Here is a 6,000-nt window from a genome sequence, read left to right as displayed (position 1 = left end):
AATGGGCCTCTAACTTGCTTAACCCATTACCCTTGTGTGTGACCAATATAGGATCCATTCTAAAGGGCTTTGGGCTATTTGACTAGCCCAAAGATCATCTCTCATAGTCTAGCAACAGAGGATGACGCCCCAACAAAATGAACTTATTATCTCCATAATAGTGATCCTTGATATATCTAGTAATTGCACTTATCGAAGACACAATTCCTTCAATCTCCCACTTGTCTGAGACAAGTGCGCAATATTCAAATTCCTTAAGTCATTTTGTGTCGATTTGATAATATGATTGCATCTTATGTAATCAATATTAATCTACAAATCATTTCTTGAAATCTGAGTTAGAATTACAAAACAAATGGTTACTATGTAACACATTTGAGCACGGCCATGCATTTTGTGAGTTCTCCCTCTTCAAGAGGCTAAAACTTGACACACTCCTAAATAATTAGGAAGACTCTATCCAATCTTGTGGCAACCAAAGCTCCCACTCAACTTCTGAAATAACCAGGAAACACCCTTTATAATCTCCAGTTACGGGAAGACGTTTGAATGTACCACAGTTATATCATCCATTGAATGAGATCAATGTTCCACTCATGTCAAAGGAATCCACTAACATATCCGGAAGCTCTATACTTGAACTTCAAAGTTGGTCTATAGTTCGATCATGCATCATTTATGCATATCCATGTGATTGACCGAGCATCACTACGCTCCCATAGCCCATGAAACTGCGCTATCCAATCAATCTTAACATGCTAGTCCAGTTTAAGAAATCATTATGTCCACTTTAATGATTCCGAACTAGGAACTTAATAATATATGAATTTTGTTCACCTGTGGGGTTTCATTCAAAAGGTCATTAACCTAGTGAGCCCATCAATTTATAATTATTTTGGACATTTTATTTAATAATTAAACCACAATTAAATAAGAGAAATGATAATTTCTGATTAAACATAATTCTGCAAATGAATGTATTACATATGTAATTTATTTTCTCAAAACAAATAACAACTTCTAATTACACCATTCGCTTCAATCCAGTTGCACTAGTATGCTTTTCATGCTTAGGCATTGGAAGGGGTTTAGTAAGTCGATCAGCGATGTTCTCATCCGTGTGAATTTTGCTCATCTTGACATCTCCTCTGTCAACGATCTCTCGAATGAGGTGAAACTTCCTCTCAACATGTTTGGATTTGAAGTGTGACCTAGCTTTCTTCGATTGAGAAATAGCTCCATTATTGTCACAGTATATCTCGATTCCCTTTTGAGCACTTGGTACGATATCCAGCTCAGTCATGAACTTCTTTATCCAAACAGCTTCCTTAGCTGCTTCAACAGCAGCCAAATACTCTGATTCTGTCGTAGAGTCTGTGACAGTGCTTTGCTTCGAACTCTTCCAACTCACTGCTCCTCCATTCAGACAGAACATGTATCCAGATTGAGGTCTGAAGTCATCCCTGTCTGTTTGGAAACTCGCATCAGTATAACCTTTGACAACCAACTCATGTTCGCCACCATACACTAGAAACATTCCTTTCGTCCTTCTCAAGTACTTAAGGATGTTCTTGGCAGCTGTCCAGTGTGCTTCACCTGGATATGCTTGAAACCTGCTGCACATGCTTAGAGCATATGCAACATCTGGCCTTGTACAAATCATGGCATACATAATCGATCCTATTGCAGAAGCATAAGGAATGATAGCCATACGTCCCATCTCATCTGGCATAACTGGGCATTGAGATATACTGAGAGTAATGCCATGGGACATGGGGAGAAAACCTCTCTTGGAGTTTGTCATCTCAAACCTGTCAAGAACCTTATCAATATAAGTCTCTTGACTTAGTCCAATCATCCTTCGAGACCTGTCTCTATGGATCTTAATTCCCAAAATATACTCGGCTTAACCTAAGTCTTTCATGGAAAAGCAACTCTTCAACCATTCCTTGACTGACTCAAGCATTGGTATGTCATTTCCCATGAGAAGTATGTCATCCACATACAAGACTAAGAAAACTACGCTGCTCCCACTAGACTTCTTGTATACACAAGGTTCCTCTTCGCTCTTGACAAAATCAAACCTTTTGATCGCTTCATCAAAACGAAGATTCCTACTCCTGGATGCCTGCTTCAATCCATAAATGGATTTCTCAAGCTTGCATACCTTTCTAGGATTTTCTAGATCTTCAAAACCCTCAGGTTGTGTCATGTACACTTCCTCCATCAAGAACCCATTCAAGAAGGCGGTTTTGACATCCATCTGCCAAATTTCGTAATCGAAAAATGCGGCAATCGCTAGAAGAATCCGAATGGACTTAAGCATTGCTACTGGGGAAAAAGTTTCATCATAGTCAATGCCATGAATCTGTCTGTACCCTTTTGCAGCCAGTCTTGCTTTATGGATGTAGGCATTTCCATCCTTGTCTGTTTTAATCTTGTAGACCCATTTGCAACCAATGGGTTTTACCCCATTAGGCAAGTCAACTAGGGTCCACACTTTATTTTCAGACATCGACTCCATTTCGGATTTCATGGCTTCAAGCCATTTATCTTAGTTGGGGCTCACCAAAGCTTGCTTGTAGGTTGTGGGTTCCTCATTCTCCAATAAGAAGATTTCATAATCCTCAGTTAACAGAACCTTGACAAACTGTTTGTTTCTGATTCTGGTAGACCTACGTGGGGTAGGAGCAACAGTAGAAATTTTCTCTCCAACTCCTTGAAGATTTTCGCATGAATTAGATTCAAGTGGGACGATAGGAGTCTCGCTAGTGGAATTAGCTTGCTCCGGCGCATGATTAATCGTTTCATGCGTATTCGCCTCTGACGTGGTGTTATCCACATCCATTTGTTGCTCGTCTCGAATTTCTTCGAGAATCACTTTACTCCCACTTGGCTTTCTAGATAGAAATTCCTTTTCTAGAAAGACACCATTGCGAGCAACAAACACTTTGTTATCTTCGCGATTGTAGAAGTAATACCCTTTTGTTTCTTTAGGATAGCCCACAAAGAAACACTTGTCTGATTTAGGGTGTAGTTTATCGCTTTGTAAACGTTTTACATAGGCTTCACATCCCCAAATCTTGAGATAAGACAAATTTGGAACTCTTCCTTTCCATAATTCATATGGTGTCTTCTCAACTACTTTGGATGGGCTTCTGTTTAGTACTCTGGAAGCTGCTACTAATGCATATCCCCAAAAAGATATGTGAAGATCAGTAAAGCTCATCATGGACCGAACCATATCTAGTAGAGTCCTATTTCTCCTTTCTAACACTCCATTTAATTGAGGTGTCCCTGGAGGGGTTAATTGTGAAATTATTCCACAATTAATCAGATGTTCATCAAATTCTTGGGTTAAATATTCGCCACCACGATCAGATCGTAATGCCTTAATTGTTTTCCCAAGCTGGTTTTGTACTTCATTCTGGAATTCTTTGAACTTTTCAAAGGCTTCCGACTTGTTCTTCATTAAGTAGATGTAACCATATCCACTTAAATCATCAGTAAAAGTAATGAAGTAACTAAACCCACCCCTAGCTTTTGAACTCATTGGTCCACACACATCTGTATGTATGAGTCCCAAAAGGTCACTAGCTCTTTCACCTATACCCGTAAAGGGTGACTTAGTCATTTTCCCAAGCAAGCATGACTCACAGTTTTCAAATGATTCATAATCAAAAGAAGAAAGGAGTCCATCCTTATGTAATTTCTGGACGCGCTTTTGGTTAATATGTCCAAGCCTACAATGCCATAGGTAAGTTGGGTTTGAACCATCTGTTTTCTGCTTTTTATGATCTATGTTGTAGACATGAGTTGCATATTCTAAAACATACAAGCCATTAATTAACTTAGCATTAGCATATAACATACTTTCTTTCGAAATAAAACAACGTTTGTCTCTTATTTCAAATGAAAAACCTTCAGTATCTAAAACTGGAACTGAAATAATGTTTTTAGTAATGCTAGGTACGAAATAACAGTTATTAAGTACTAAAATAAGTCCAGAAGGAAGTTTTAAATGATAACTCCCAATAGCAAGTGCAGCAACTTTTGCTCCATTCCCTACTCGAAGTGTTACTTCTCCTGGATCTAGCTTCCTACTTCCTTTCAAGCCCTGCACATCATTAACGATATGAGCACCACAACCGGTATCGAATACCCAAGTGGAAGATGAAGTAAGATTAATCTCTACAACAAAAACATCAAGTAACTCCTTACCTTCTGTTTTCACTGGTGTGTAATGGGGACACCCTGGTGTATGGGCTTGCCATCCACCACAAAAGAAGCACTGGCAATCTCTCCTTATCAGGTACTCCTCAGCATGGTTAAGTAAGATGTTGATCAAATTTGCTGATGATCCCTCATCATTATGAGAGAGTCTTACAATGTCAAAACCAGCATGGAGCGAGAACAAGATAATGTCATGCGCAGAATCATCATCGATCGGTTTCCCGAGGACATCCATTTGATTGATCATATCAACCAATTCATTGACATGGTTCCTCACTGACTGACCAGGTAAGAGTTTCTTTGCCATTATCTTACCATGAATCCTGTAAGTCTCATACCTTAAACTGTCAGCCCAGGAATAGTAAATCTGAGGGATCGAGTTAACGATCTCTCTTACATTTGGATCGCTGACACCTCCACTACCCAATGCCCCCATGCCACCTCTACAAATAGAACGAAGACATTGATACAAGTTGGTCACCTCATACCGTCTGAACCTATTATACCAACAGTTTGGAATAGATTCCAGTATTAGGTACTTGACCTTTTGTGCATCCAAAACTAATTTTGCATGCATTTCAGGATCCTGACCAGGAGCACACTTGTTCTCAATGGGTACATACAGACGAGCTTCAAGCTTGTAGCTTGTGAGAACATTTCTCAATTCGCCCTCCCATTGCCTGTAGTTTCTGAGATTAAGCCTTAAATTGAGTTTCATTGGTAAATCTGTGTTGTCATATAAGTTATTCATCTACAAACAAAAACAAAAACGAGGCAAAATTCAATAATTATGTTTAATAAATTTAAAGTACCACAAGTAATTTTAGAATTTATTAGTAACTTTAAAGCATTTTATTCAATTTTAAATTGACCCCTATTGAATAAAATGATTCCAAGATCCTTTATTTGTGCAATAATTAACCAGAGTGAGGCCCTGCAATCAACCATTACATTTTCAAGGTGAGTAAACTCTTTACTGATTACAACTCTTGTAATTCTTGGTTGAATAATTAACCATCGCATGTTTAATTATTACTCTTAGCTTCAAGGTTCTAAACGTTTTAGGTAACCTTGTTGAATATAACCAATTAAAAGTGTAGTTATGCGGTCCTACCCCCACTTCCCCAAGATATATTATGATGCTCTGCTGAGGGCTGACCCATCACAAACGATCAAGGTTTTCGTCGGGTTTTTAATTGGAAAAGCTGCATCAATATTACTGGGATCTAGATTTATTATGTTGTGATTATATAGTGAACTCTAGCGCATCATCAAGCAACATAAATAAACCTAAACATGCATAATCTACTAATGCAATAAAACATGACATAGTATGGCCCCTTAATCCTAAGAAAACTAATAAAGCAAAATGCTCCCACTTGAACCTTCATGGATCTCATCCATCTTGCTCCATTGGGCCTTCACTTCATTGGCTTTTGGATCAACTGCAACCTGTAATTTTATTCTACTATATCTACTACTTAAATAAAATAAAATAAATTATAAAAATACTCAACGGTACGCAAACCGTATTTAGATTACAAAAATACATCACGATGCGCAGATCGTATTTAGAATCTATGGGCCATACTAGTCTATATATAGAAATAAACAATATCATATATTATAAAGTGCCATATAAAAAATCACTCATCATGCTTTCCTAAACTATAACATCAAATGATCATAATAAAGGAAACATGGCTATAAATATCTCATATTTTAATTAATTAATTACTGTAATTAGATAATATCATATATTATTCA

The sequence above is a fragment of the Chenopodium album genome, chromosome 25 (genome assembly GCF_948465745.1).
Source record: "Chenopodium album chromosome 25, dcCheAlbu1.1, whole genome shotgun sequence".
Lineage (NCBI taxonomy): Eukaryota > Viridiplantae > Streptophyta > Magnoliopsida > Caryophyllales > Amaranthaceae > Chenopodium > Chenopodium album.
This window is presented reverse-complemented; position numbering follows the sequence as displayed.